The sequence below is a fragment of the Lepidothrix coronata genome, unplaced genomic scaffold, assembly GCF_001604755.1.
Source record: "Lepidothrix coronata isolate B3197 unplaced genomic scaffold, Lepidothrix_coronata-1.0 Scaffold36, whole genome shotgun sequence".
NCBI lineage: Eukaryota > Metazoa > Chordata > Aves > Passeriformes > Pipridae > Lepidothrix > Lepidothrix coronata.
In genome coordinates, this window is record NW_016690216.1 from 5,080,980 (window position 1) to 5,095,979 (window position 15,000).

A 15,000-nucleotide genomic window follows, 5' to 3' on the forward strand; every position below is an offset into this window, starting at 1 on the left:
TACCGAGGGCTAAGGTGTATAAAAGGACCCCAGCCAACAGACACACACACAAAAAAAAAAAAAAAGAAAAAAAAAAGAAAAGAATAAGGTCATAAACAACGAGCCGCAGTTCGGTTCCTGCTCTAACTGCTCGTGGCCAGAATCAAGTGCATCCCTTCCCATCACGGCGGCTAATGGCAGACGCGTCCCTGCTTTCCCCTCTTGCCTGACATGAAATTTCCTACAAAATTGCTAATAAACTTTCCCCCCATCCGATGCCAACTTACGGCAGTTCCCCTCCACACCTCCCCTGCTGCATCTTCTGCCCCCCCACCCCACAGCGTCCCCAGCAGCGGCAGCAGAAAACATACGGGTTGGTATTTCTTTTGTTACCTGCGAGCCGGGCGGCCGGGGGTCTCTCATCGGCTGCTTAGGGCACTGGGTCCAACCGAGAGAGGAGCCACATCAGTCGGGTTCAGCCTGTTTCACCTCAGCGCCGTCCCGAGGAGGCTTTAGCCACCATTCAGTAACACACCCTCCTCCTCCTCCTCTTCCTCCTTAGGTACCAAGGCAGAGATCGCAAACATAACACCCCCTCCCCACCAAAAAAAAAAAAAAAAAAAAAAAAAAAAAAAAAAAAAGCCCAACCAAAAGACAACTTGCCAGGCTGAAGATGGTGGAGATTTACATTAAGCCAGACACAGGCAGGTTCACTCAGGAAGTCTGACCATCCCGTTTTCTGACAGTTGCATTTCCTCGGCTCCATTCCGTCCTCCTCTTTTTTTTTTTTTTTTTTTTAATTTTCTTTTTATTAGCCTTGCTCCGGTTTTATCAAGGATTATGTAGTTGGCAAGAGGAGAGCAAGAGAGTGGAAAGAGAGGGCTCGGGTGCTTTTGGGGTGGCTGCTGTGAGGGTGTTTTTTTTGATGGTGGTTTTTTTTTTTTTCAATCGTGTTTCCCCTGGATTTGCAGTGGCTCGATCCTTAGGAGCGGTGGTGGAGTGTTTAAAAAGATCATATGTAGCATTATATTTTTAGTTTGGTGGTGGATGGATGGAAGAGGTAGTGAGAAGCCTTTGCAGCCCTGCCTGTTGTTGGTTAGATTGAGGCAGAGACTTGGCTGCGATTGGGACGCGACTGTGACATGGGCATCGATCGCTTCCATTGAGAGCAATGCAAAAACACAGCCTGGGTATGTAACACTCTCAGTGCCATCAACACTTGTTTTACTTTATATTTGCTGGCAAAACTGACAGAACGATCCGGACTGCTTTTCTTTGAAATAAGGACTACAAACATTTGGATGGGAAGGTGCACAGAGAAGATTGTGGAAATAAACGGGGGGTTGAAGGTTGGGGGGTGTGTGGGGGGAAGAGCCTTAATCATCATTGCTCCACTTCCTATTCAACTGCCTGTATTTAAGGAGTTTCTCTCTTTTCTCGACTGGGGGATCCTACTAAACTGGTTGAAATGAAAAAAATCAGACTATCAACCTTGAGGGAATATCTGCTAGTTTTCAGGGTTTGCGGTTTCAGCCGGTAGGAAGGCACACAAAATAAAAGATGGCTAGCCAGCTGTTTTAACCTCTTGCACCTGGCTCCAGAGCTGGGGCTCACCAGGATTATTCAGTTATTCGTGCTATCTGTGCTTGAATATTTATAGTGTACGATCTAGAGATCCACACAGTGCATTGTAGCATCTCTTTATCCTTTAGTCGTGGGCTTTTAGGACTTTGCCAACATAAACATGTATTCAATAGTTTTCATTTTTATGATAATGAACATAGAGGGTCAATGAAATATAGAGGGAAAAGTCGTAAATCTGCAAAAGTGAAACCTACCCAAGGAACAAAGAAAGGTCAGGTAAACCATCTGTGTAAGTCACAGTAATAGTACCTGCTGTGTGGTTTATGCAGTGATACTGCTTTATTATTCTCTAAAATGAAAGTTATCCGCTAGATCAAGTTAAAACTAAAGGAAAGCTGTGGAGATGGTAAATGGCATTGCATGCATCTTTCAGAATAGGGTGACAGTTGTATTCCTCAATTTTTGAATAGTTTAGGTTTATTTGTAAAGATGGTGCACCATCCAAGAACATATAAAGGGGGCTGAGAAAAATCACTGTTTAATATTGCAGAATTTACTGCTTCCATTCTGACCATAAGCCTAAATTTACACAATGAAATTTGATTATCTCTAATAACAATATTAGATCCTGCACTGGATGGATGAGAATTGAGGTGGTTTTGTTGATTGCAAGGGTTTAATGTTGCATTTCAGAATCTGATGTGGTTTAGCCTCCCTTCCATTAACTGGAAAACCCCTGAGGTTTTACAATTATTTCTTAAAGATAATACATTTAAGATTGCATTGGTAGGCTGAAGAAAAGTCATAAAGGCAAGAAGGGAAGCCCTTAATAACTCTTGAGATTCAGACATGTTCAGCAGTTAGATTGGCTCTGACTTCACCAAGGGTCGACAATGTGTCATTTCCATGAAGCCAAATTGCCCTCTGCCTATATGATATTAATGTGCAAATCAATATTTCAGGGATTAAATTTCCCTTCTTCATTTTTTATGGTTTCTACCTCAATAAGTCTCAAGTCTATTAGAAGAGGCTGGATGATTTAAAATCTTTCACTTCAGAATGGCTTGTCGTAGCCTTGTTTCACAGACTGTTTTTTGGATTTTTGTTATAAGAGACTAAAGGCATTCTAGAGAAGTTGATAGTCAATATAGGGACATGCTCACTGTTGTAAAGCCCTTGTTCGATTAAGAGCTAAAAAGGTATTGAAAATATAATGTATATGTTTATGTAATATATATACATTCTACTGCTTTAAAAATATTGTGTTAATCACCTATTGATTTATTTCAAAATCAATTGAAGCTCCTTTCTTATTAGTGATTTGTTCAGCATTCTTCAGCCTTGTTGTTAATTTTCTTAAGCAGCATGCATGAATTAATCTGCTGGTAGAATGTGTTTTGGGTTTTCTTTGAAGCATATTTAAAATCAGGCATTTTTTACCTATTTAAGCTAAGCCAAGTGGTGTGAACAGTTTAGTATTGTGGCAGAAGCAGGACACTGTTTTCTGCACTTCAAATTCAGCATTGTTTTAATGAAGCTAAAGGGCATTTTATGATTTCTGCTCAGATGCTTATCAGTAATGTTTATTAAGAGTTTCCATTGAATATTCAGGATCAGTTAAAAATTAAAATGGAGCTATCTGATCTGGAAGGAAACAATACATGACAGAAAATTTAAGTCAAAATATGAGGTTATGATTTTATCACATAATCTCGGGAAGGCCCTACTGTCTATCATTTAGTGTCGTTTTATAGTCTTAGACCATCTGGACCAAGTTCCGCACAGCTGCATGAATTTCATATGTGATAGAACATTTTTTCCATTCAGTGTGAAATGTTCCTTCCTAAAAACGTACACCAGACTCGCTTAATTTAGTCTGCTAAAAGAAATGCACATGAAAAAGGACAAAAGGCTCTTTAATCTCTGCAAGCTGTTTGTTTTTCTTCAAGATTCCTGTCTGTTTGGGTTTGAAAAGTCATGTTTATTGAGCAGATGATTCTGAGGTGTGACATTAAGATAATATATGATTTTGTGCTAGTTTCTGCTCTCCTAGTTAATTTGCAGATCTACTTTTTATGCCTGTCAAAACACAGTTAATCTATTCTTATTTACAATTAATCTCGATAAAATTAATCTTAACTATGCCTTAGTCAGTAGCTTAAAATATCTAATTATATTCAATTAACTGCTGTCATAGTAATTAACACTGCTTAATTGCCTCTGCGTATATTTATGTAAAGCTCATTAATTACTGCTTGCTCTTTTTTCCTTTTCTCATTCCCATTTTTGTGGATCTGAGAGCACAGATGTAGAAAGCAGTCTAGTTTTTGACTATTCAGTTCTTGAAAACCCTGTGACAATGGCAATACATGTGTTTGTAACCTGTTATGTGGGTAAATATTTGTGTTTTCATATGCAAAAAGGCTACCAGAGCTGGGTCTCTAAAGAACTTCCACTCCAGCTCCCCCCCCCCGGCTTTCTCCTACCCCACCACATACAAAAATGTTTTCTAGCCTGTTGATAGAAATATGAGAAGCCAGGTTAAGCTTTGTGTTTATAAATGAAGAGCTTTTCTGCATCTGCCTTAGGGCTGTACCCAGAAGGCAGAGCCTTGCTGCTCCAAATTCATTCAAAGGGTTAAAGACTTGGACAAGGTTCAAACTGAGAAGCGCCCAGGGAAAGTGCATGTGAATATGTACAAGTTTCATGTAATTAGTGCTTAATTATATTAACATATGCAAATTGTCAACTTAGGAGCTTGTTGAGCTGGCAAAGATCAGCCAGGCACAATTGCTGTATTGTTCTGAAACAATAATGGATTTCAAGTTGGATTGTGAAAACACATAACTAGCTATCTAATTTAACTCATACCATGGTGAAATTTCATTAGTCTCCATGGAGACTGGTTTAATTGTGCTGACTAATGTTCTGGGCTGCAGAATGTCCTAAAAAGAAAGCGTTGTTTGCCTAATCCACCTTACAATGACACTTGTTTGTACATGTTTCCCTTGTGTGAGAATTTGCATATGCAAATAAATAGTTTCTCTGCCCCATTTGTCATGGCTGTTCATTACCCATGAAGAGGACATTGTTACTAGGCTGTTACTGAGTCTCCCAAGACAGGATAGTGTCAACCAGTCCAGCCACATTCTTTCATAATTTGTTTCTGATTAATAGACCAGAGTGAGGCTCATTCTATTCAGGCCTCTGCAAAGGGAAGGTCAGTTCTGTCACTGAAAAGAGTTTCCGCAGCAACTGAAGTTTTTTCTCTCCCTCCCCCTCCCCCTCTTGCTTTGGCTAAAATAATCATATTTAAAATAATATATTCTTGCTCTAAGGAATACCGCCACTAATAATCTCTAGTTTCCTAAAGCAAAAGATAGGAAAATAAAGGAGATTCTGGTATTGGAATATTAATCCTGTTTTTGACAGAAAGGTAAACTGATATAATTGCTTTTCAGTCGAAGGAATGGGGGTTTATACAAGTGTGAAAGCATCGGAAAAGGATTAGCATTTTTTTGCATAATGAAAAGCTCTGTTGAATAGGGCACTGAATGGTTGACTGAATGACTGAGATGAAAGGAAGATGAAAATGCAGGCTCCTCTTTCTTTTTGCCTATGTTCAGCTCTCCCTAAAGTTATGTTTGTCCAAGACTTGAGAAAACAAGCAGAAGCTCAGATTTTAGCAACTTGCTAAGATGCCCCGTGTTTACAACATCATGTGAAGTAACACGTACAAGAACAGTGCAGTGAAAGGATGAGAAACACAGGTTTGTATGGAGGGGAGCTCCAGGAACATGACAGGCAAACCAAATATTGACTATTGGGTATCGAGGATTCCCAACACTTTGCTTGGGGGAAAGAAAGAGGGAGGAGGGGGGCCGGCAGAGAGGGAAAGAGCTGCTTTAAAAGTTGCCAATGGAAATTATGCATCAACACATAATAATCTAATAAAAGTTTGGTATTCAAGGAAGCGGGGTTTAGTCAATATCTGTTTTAATTATTAAACTGTTTCTCTTTTGGAAAAAATTATGAATTCTGACTCAGTGCTAAGTGTTTAAGTGGTATAGGAGCCTTGCTGGGGAAAAAATTACTCCGTTCGTTTGCTTTTGAAAACAGAGAAAGCTTACCGAAATAGCAATTGATACATGCGCGTAAGGAGCGGGGTTTTCAGCGTGACTGCATCAGCGTTGTTTAAAACATTTGAATTCTGGTAGATTCAGGTGGCGAGAAAGGCCTTGGCCTCCTTCTGCAATCAGTGCTGGCCCCCTCTGCCTCCAGCGGGCTCAGGATCAGGCCCCCAGCCAGGGCTGCAACTGGTTAGCTGTTGACAATGTGATCAGTGCTTCTAATTATGTTCTCTCAACAGTAATTAGGGCAGTTAAAATACCATAAGTGTTGAGCCACTTTTGAAAGTGGGAAGTGGTTCCTTTGTACGTATGTAAATCAAATGCAGTGTGAATAATTATTTGTATGTGTGCATATTAAATAGGATCTCTTTTTTTTTCAGGTCAACATAATTACTGATTTAGAGCTACTGTGGAAAACTGTTGGTAGTTAGACTATATATTAACTTGTTTCAGGTATTTTTTTCAATTTGCAGAGCATTTATTTGTAAATGCTTGTTAGTTCAGTATTGAGCTTAATCTGATAAAATTTAAACAGTTGGAGATGCCTCTAAGAAATTAGGATTACTTATGGATAAATGAAGTAAAACTGTAAATGTAGAAGGTTCTTGGGAAGAATAAAGGCACAAAAATTCTCTCTTTTCAGGCAAAGATAGAGACCTCCTAGGGGGTTTTAGTATGTTTTGCTGCTAACTTTATGAAATTCCTTAAAACTTCTTTTAAAGGAATAGGCTTAGGGTATATTCTGTCATTCTGTGAGGATCTTATTAGCGTATTTCCATAAGAAAAATGTGTTAATTTAAAAAATAAATTAATTTATATTTTAAAATATTGTTAACCAAGCACCATGTGTTGTCTCTGGCAAAGTTCCAGCCACTGTAGAACTGGATAACACATGGGTTAATAATAACTTATGTGATGTCTGCATTCTTACTGAATGGGCAGAAACCCAGAAGGCTGAGATACGGGAATTCAAGATTGTAAAGAATAAGATATAACACAAAATATGTTTATCTTAACAGATGCACAGATAGGAGAAACTAAGACACATATGAGTTGCTTTGATCTAGTAGGTAAAACAAACCTAGTAGATTCTTTTTGGTTGTTGTTGAGATTTGTTGTTTTTGAAAGGGTAATAAACAATTTATTGATAGTGGTATTCAGCAGACCTGTAGAGATAAACTGGTTTCGCATAAATAAAAGCAGGAGGTTTAGTCTTTAATACGTGTCACTCTTCCTTTTTTTAAGTCACTCTATAGCGGTTTTATACCAGTATTTTCATTATTACTGCAGCTTTCGCCATGTTCCAAACTAACCAGAAAAGTTTGTACCAGACTGAAACATGGCAGGCTTGTTGAGGAATTACTTTTTCTGCTTAAACAAAATATTCTGAGGAATGGTTTAACTAAGTTATATGATCAAAATAAAAGTTTGCCGTAGCAAAACATTCTGTTTTATGTTCACATTACTCAGAATGAGCTTTCAATTTAAAAAAAAAAAAAGGAGAGAGGAAGAGATATATTTAGACTGTAATTTGTCCAAATTATATTTTATTTGCCTTTGGTATTTTTGAGAACATTTTTAAAGACACTGAGAAACTGGGATCTCTTTACAGACAAATCTAGCATACTTTTTGTACTTACTGTGATCTGATCAGTTGTCCCAGCTCCTAAGAAGGTGTTATAGTCCTTCAGGTCAATAGTTCACAAACTAAAGGCTGTATGTACATGATAGACCATGGTGACTGAAAACAAACATTTACCATGTAGAGTGCAGCAGTGTCTGCAAAACAAGTGATGTACACACTAGATATACATTTAAAACTGTATTTAAATAGATAAACATTCTGTTTCTGCAACAGAGAATCCTTACAAAATGCCTGAGTTGTGTGCCTAGGACACATAAAACCAAAAGAACCAGATTCTTGCCATTCACCTCAAACTAAATCAACAATAACTGCTCTGAAATTAAAGGAGCAATATGGGTGTAAAACTGGCAAGACTGGCAGTTTTGATATCAGTAGATAAAGAATCAGACATGTAGTTACCAGTTGACAATAATCTTATAAAATCAAATTAAAAAGGTTTCATCTCTTCTTTTTATACTACAATTTCCATTTTTTAAGATGATATGCTTTAGTGCAGAAGGCACGAGAGGGTCTGTAAGAGGTTTTCCAGAGAGGCTGGAGTGGGGGGTTCAATTCCCTTCCTTTTACCAGGTAACAGCAGAGCTGAGGATCTGTGAGAGGCTGAAGCTGCTGAAGGCTTGCTCCTCCCTGTTTTGACGCTGAGGCTGCCTTATAAATTCACCTAATCTGAGATGACAAGGCACCTGTCACTGGTAGTGCTCCAGTGTTTGGGGCATTGGTGGAAACCTGGAGTAATCCCAGTTATTTCCACACTTGTTCCAGAAGATGGTAGTGTAACAGATAAGAATAATCTCTTTTTCATAGCAAAAACATTACTTCCTTCTTTCCCTTCATTTGTTGGGGAGGTTCGCTTGATTTTTGGTATTCAGAGGGCCAGAGCTTTCATAAGAAGGGAGGAAGGAAAAGTATCCTTGGATTTGCCAGGTGTTACATTACAGTTTCCAATGCAGGTGGTTTTTCTGCGTGAGAAACTATGACTGTCCACCTTCAAATAAGCTTCTCCTTGTTTACTACCTAACATTTTACATGCCTTCCCCACTCCAGAAAACAAGGTTCTAAGTGAAAAGTGGTTCCTAAACAGGGAATTTAGTCCTGTGGGGTTTACTCAGGTCCTTTTCTATTTTTTTAATTGAAATATGGTTATTGATTTTGTTTACAGCACCAAGGGTTTAAATTAAAGAAAATGTAGCATTTCTAAAATAAATTATTTAGCTGTATGGCATATGTCACCCCTCAATTCCTCAGTTCCTTTGAGTTTTATGAACCAGTCACCAAAAAAATTGTTTTCTTTGCCATTGCAGTGCAGCCATCTCTGGAGTGGGAAGTGTCACCCCATGCACACAAAACCACGAACCACTCTGCTGCAGCACAGCAATGTGCTTTGGGACTTTTTCCAGCAGTAACAACTGATTTCTGTAGGGAGGGAAAATATGATTTCTCACTGGGTCATCAGCTGGTGCACTGGGACAGACATTTTAGTTCCAGTATCACTGGGGTTTTAAGTCCCAACTGGTCTGGCCTGTGAATTTTTCTCCTGCTTGATGGGTGATTTCTCCAGTATTGTGGCAGTTTCCAGTTTTGACTGAGGGCCTCTTCCAAAGTCCAGTGCTGGACCTCATCTATTTCCCCAGGTTTGGATCAGGCCCTTGCAAAGAAGAGTGTCATCTACTGAGGCACCTGCCACAATTCCAGCAGCGGCAGGTCAGCGCTGCCAGGCAGCTGCCCCCTGGCCCTGAGGGGAGCGCTTGCTGGAATCACAGCTTTTTCCCGAGTGGGTGGAAAGGCAACAAGAGACAATGGAGTAAAAAAATGTTAATATTTAAATATAGCAGAAACTGCGATCTTGACAATAACTCAGCTACTACAGAGTCAATTCAGCCATCTGGAGATGGTGACATGTCAAAAAGGGGGAGGGGCAGGGCACAGAGGAGGGGTTGTGGCAGGGGGAGAGACCTTAAAAATTAGGGATTTCATTCCATGTTGAAATCTATTCTCCATACAGGCTGCTGCTTTAATACTGAACAGCATAGGTCTCTGAATGGTTTTGTCCATCAAAGACATACATACTGAAACACCTAATGTCTTTCCACAATTGGATTCTAATGGTCACGAACCAGATTTATTTGGCCCAGCACAGAGTTTACTGTTGAAATCAGTTTGTTTTTCAATGTTATCATTATTTAAAAATAGATTTTGAGACTGTTTGAATTTTTAAAAAACATTCAATGGTAATGATTTATAAATGTTCCTGATTTCAGCTGTAGCTGTACAGAAGAGTTGAATCTGCTTTCAGCATATTTTTTACATGATTTTAATAATTCGAGGCAAATATATTACATATCTTTTAAGTTCATTTAAAAATCTGTGCAATTTAAACAAACACTGAATTGTGTAATGGTTTGTCTGGGAATTACTTAGGCTGCAGAGCGTAATAATATTTTATTAGCTGTCATTTGTTTTCAAGGAAGAAAATGGTGATTTTTATGTTGCATGTTACATGAAAACTTGGCATTGAAACAGGACAGTCCCCAAATGTGAATTTCTTAAAAAGCTGGGGCTGGAGTTGCCCAAAAGGTGAAGACTTGAGAAAAACTGGGGTAGGTAATTTCTTTCCTGAAATGAAGCAGGGTACAGATTAGGAGCCATTAAGGTTTGCCAGGAGTTGCTGGTCATAGAAGCCTGTTTAAGTGCTCACTGTCAACAAGGAAATCATGGGCAGCACTTAAAGTGGCTCACCTCTGATTTATTCATAAACCTCACACGAGCACTTGGCTTTGTTCTTGCTCTGGTAAGGGGGAACTGATGCCAATAAGAACAGGAATAAAGAGCTTCTTGCATGGTCCAAAAGTGAATAGCACTTTATCTCAAAGCATGACCTCCATTCCCAAGATCTGTTGTGTTACAGTTGACTCCGCTAGATGTGTATTCTCAGATGAATTGCTAGAATACGTTACAACAAATATATACTTTGTAAACCCTCTAGATGTAACAAGAACCGTGTAACTGGAACTTAGGTTCTAACTTGACAGAAAGGTTGTGGTATTCTTAGGAAACTGAGAGATTTCCGTTTCAGACAGTGCTTTATGTTGGTGTTTTTAATGTGAGTCAGAAAACAGTGTGATTATGTGGCTGTGATTCAAACAAAAATTTTATATTCTTTAAGGGATTTATTTGAGAAACATATTTTGATAAAAGCAGACACACAGAAATGTGAAATGATTCAGAGACTAAAAAGGAAAAAAAAAGGGTTGACTTTGTTTTTAGGCATATTTGATGGCTGCTGCTTTATTTTTGTTTCTCTAAAAAAGGCAAAGTAGTGCTCACAGTCTGCAATGGGGGAAGGGACCTTTCGAAGACGGTCAACTGCCATGTTTGCACTGGGGCAGAGGTTGAGTACAGTTACTTAAATCCCCAGAGAAACATTTAGCTAACGCTAGACTCTTTCTGATCCCGTCCGAGTCTGGTTTTCTTTCCTGCTTTTTAATGAAGTTTGTTTGTTGCTATGTTTAGGTTATGTTTTTAAACTGACTTGCATTTTCACAACAGATTTGACCAAAAGAGTCATAATGGAAGACAGTGATGAGAGTTAATGATATGTCTTTGATAAAGCAGTCCTCGTGTGCAATCTGATCACAGCCATCAGCTCATTTGTCATGGCTGAAGTGAAAATGTCAGGACCAATGAGTGTATCAGTGCTGAAGGGGGCGAAAGGGCTTTTGGAGACACTTTTGTGCTGGGAGTGGGCCATAGCTTAGATGCAGCTCTAGGGAAATACTGGGATTAGCCAACTCTGTGCACAAATCCCTAGCATAACAGAATTAGTTGGGAAAATGAGGTTTGTTAGGGAAAAAAAAATCTGTGGAACTGCTCTAGGCTGCAGCCCAGGAACTATGAAAAGCAGTAAAGCATTTTATTAAAATAATTCTAGCAATGTGAATGTGCACACATTCCAATGAAAATCACAATTGGTAGCCAACATATTAACAAAACCCATCTTAATGCATTTTGCATATGTACGTGGGTTTGCTTCTGGAATAAAAAAAAATACAGTCTTTGCAATCTTAAAAGAAAATTTACTGAATTTGACACTGTAGAAGTTAACACAGCATTTAAATATGAACTGATGCTGATGATCTTTTTGCATGGGTTAGTTCAAATAAAATATAAGGGTAGTCTCCCTGCTGTAGATGCTTGGGGTGTAATTCATACTATAAAAACATACTGATTGCCAGACTGGGATTCTGGTATGGCTAGCCTCTTCTCTCTTTGACTAGTCTGTACAAGATGCTTTTGAAAAATAGCACTGTAGGCAGATGTAGGATAACCTATTGAATATGCCTGCCTTGGCAAGATTGCAAATGCAAATTTTTTAGACCCCTGAAAAATAAGATTTAATATCCCTTACAGTTTTGTTTTCGTTTTTGTTTTGTTCACATTCATTACGATAACTTTGGATAATTTTGGCAGCCAACTTCCACCTATTTCAGTGGTATCCTTCAGCATTGAATCCTACTGTCTAACCCCTTTGCCCCTCTCATCATTGGGTTTTAATTTGTCACAGCTTAGCTTTCTTGGAAACCTGCTACATGTCTTCTGGAAAGCTTTGTCTTGCTTCCTGTTACATACCTAGGAAGAGCAGGGTGCTTTTCCCACTGCATTGTCCATAAAAATGCTGAATCATTAATTCTTTGAGGTGGACATCCTACTTGCCAGATCTATTCAGCTCATGTGAACCAGGTGTTTAATCAGGTAATCCCATTACCTGCACTATGCCAGCCCAAGAGGAGTCAGTGGGCCTGAGTTATTCCATCTTCAGTGTGTGGAGAAGTTACTGAGAATTGTCCTAATACTAGATGTGTTCAGCTAATTGTCTGTCTGGCTACAACAGTTACTAATGGGTATTTATCTGTGGAAGGAATATTTACCTGTGTTCAGTGCTGCAGAACTGGGGGTTTTGGCTTTACAGATGCATGCTGAGGGGGTTCAGTAGACTGCCAGCACTGGGCTATGAGCAGTTTTTCCTTTGTTTGATGCTGCTGCAAGTTTACCATCTTTCCTTTGGTTTTAATGGAAGGCTAAGAAGAAGATTAAGTTTGTTATCGGCCCCGTTGTATTACTGATCTGGTAGGTGCCACCATTGCACAAGGCCTTCGAAAGGGAGCAGAGTGTGTCAGCAGACAACACCAGCCCACGCTGTGCTCTGGATTTATTAGCGTGTCTGCATCGCTACTGTGCAATTCACAGTGTTTGTCCATGGAAAGCTTTCACTTCCTTTTCCTTTCCCAAAACTTGGGCATAAGCCTGGGAGCAGGCAGAATTAGTGCACATGCTTATTGGAGGGGGTGGAGAGCAGGGGATGTGTGGCAGAGCCTTAGGCTGTGGCTCAGATACCTGGCAATTGCCTCTGGGAAGCCCAAGTTTCCTTGCAGCGGGCTTGCAGCTAGCATGTGAAACTACCTTTTATGCTCATGGGCTTCAGGCCCATGGTCCTTCTGGGCCTTCTCATGCTATGAACGTGGCCACAGGGACTAAAGATACCAGGTAACCTTGACTTTGGCTTAGAAATGTGTAGTAAAGCGGCAGCCACCACCCGTTAAATCCCAAACACTTCTCTGTTTATGCGTGTCAGTGTGAGTGGCAGCAGCAAAGTAATTTATTTAATCTAGCTAGTACTTATCTTTGTTAGAAGTCACCTGCAGATTTCTTCCATTTCATGTACTGTGAATTGTCCTTTTTCAGATAATGTGCTTGTACAGCCTTTTTTTTTTGTTTAATTCTATTGATTTACAATATTGAAGTGATATATCTGATACCTGTTTCCTGCACTTTGACTGTATGTAGTCAAAGAAGCTGATGGGATTCTTCCCTCCCTTCCACAAGACTTTAGCTGTTTTAAATGTATAATTATAATTGCATGTCATTTGATAGCTGCACTAATTGCTGCCAACCATTGTCTGTTTGCACTTAATGCTGAAACCTGATCAACATCCTGCTTTGGTTGATGTTTGGTGGTAAACTTTAATTAACTCTTATTGCATTGAAGAAGAGCTCAGTCTCTGTGCTAACTAATCATTTACCTTCATTATGTCCTGACAGCTCCACTTGTTCCTGGTACTAATAGATACACCAGTCAGTAAATAAACCTGCAAACCTTCATGCCTTGAAGTTGTTCCACATTGATATTTTGTTGCTTAAAGTATAATGGTGTAAAGATAATTATTTCAGTTAGTTTTGTATCTCTGCTTTTCCAGACACTGATCTCAAATTGCCTTTTTCATGCCAGACAATATAATTTTAATAGTAACTGTAGATTTAAGATAACATTATTCCTTCGGCATACATGCATCTTTTGAATCAATACAATTAAGCTTGTCTCCTGTTGGAATTCTTGTAATTATTTTTCTTGAAATACTTTTCCTGTAATGATATTGAAGTTAAAGTAATCAGGTTACTGGCAGATCATGTAAAATTCAACTCAAAATTGCTGGCTGCTTGATTTTAATTTGTCTGACATCAAGTTTGTTTGAAAAGGGATAATATGTGGTTAAACCAAGGAGCTTATAATTATGGTTGACATTTGTTTGTTTATAATGAAATCTAATTAAAGTTCATACATTTTAAAACACCAAAGTTAATTACTGAATTGCTCACTTCACTTATGCACAGCAGTCAAATTAACTTGCAGAACAAAAAAAAATAACAAAAGACTATGCATAATAAAAACAAAATGCCCAGCTGATCTTGGCAATACAAAACAAATTTGTGATGATAATATTCTAGAAAAAAAATGCTTTACTAATAACTAAACTGTTTAAAAAACATCCTGTATTTTCACTGAGCAGGCTGATTTTAATACAGAGTAATATTTAAATGTTTAACAAGATTTACAATACCACTGTTTCTTCTTTTCATTCCAGATGCATAAGTAGAGGAGTCTTGTAGTCTTGTAAATCTGCTCAAAACCATGATTCTTTATGTTTTGTTTTCATCAAGACTCTTTCTGAACTTGTCTGGAGTTGTAGTATCTCCCCAAGACCTGGAATGTTTGCTTGACTACCTGCTTTGTGGTAACTTTTAGAAAGATAATTGCAGCATTTTTAGCATGCAAGCAAAAAAGTACTGTAACATTTATTTCAGTTTGTTTTGAGACAACAAAGAGGTTAGGTGAATACTGTAGAGCCATTCTGACTCCCCAGTCATTATTTGCTGGTTTTGCAATCCATTCCTACTTTCCAAATATGCTGACAGAGGACTCATCTAGACTTCAGTAAAATCCCAAAGTTTGTGATAATTCACACTTTAAAAGATTATACTACTCTATTTTACATCATTAAGGTATTTTTAATATACTTACTTATGTTAATATTACATTTTGTTAAATTAGACCTGGGTTTAATGAAGCAAAAATCTACATTTCTGTAATTTTTTCTTAAAAGCTGTGAATGCAAATGATCTCTTTCATAGTATGTGGGAACAGGTGACGCATCCAGGCAGCGTTATTTCTTGTGAAGACAATTAGGATTAATTTTTTAGCTGTTTCTATTTAATTTAGTTCCATGTGAGTTTAAAACAACATCTAATGTAAACTAACTTTGGTCAGCGCTAAAGAGATTAAATGGTGAAAGCTTTACAGATTGGGAGTATTGACATATGAATAAACAC

At 38.4% G+C, this 15,000-nt stretch overlaps 1 protein-coding gene and 1 long non-coding RNA gene across 2 annotated transcripts in view; one reads left to right on the top strand and one right to left on the bottom strand.

The window, feature by feature from the left end:
* The window catches only part of LOC108496060, a 36,401-nt gene extending 35,827 nt beyond the window's left edge, over positions 1-574 (bottom strand). Inside the window, exon 1 of the long non-coding RNA XR_001874305.1 lies at positions 373-574. This is a non-coding gene — a long non-coding RNA (uncharacterized LOC108496060). The remainder of the gene's footprint in view (positions 1-372) is intronic.
* Positions 1-15,000, top strand: part of ZFHX4 (zinc finger homeobox 4) — a 149,921-nt gene that overhangs the window by 1,990 nt on the left and 132,931 nt on the right. The window lies entirely within an intron of this gene.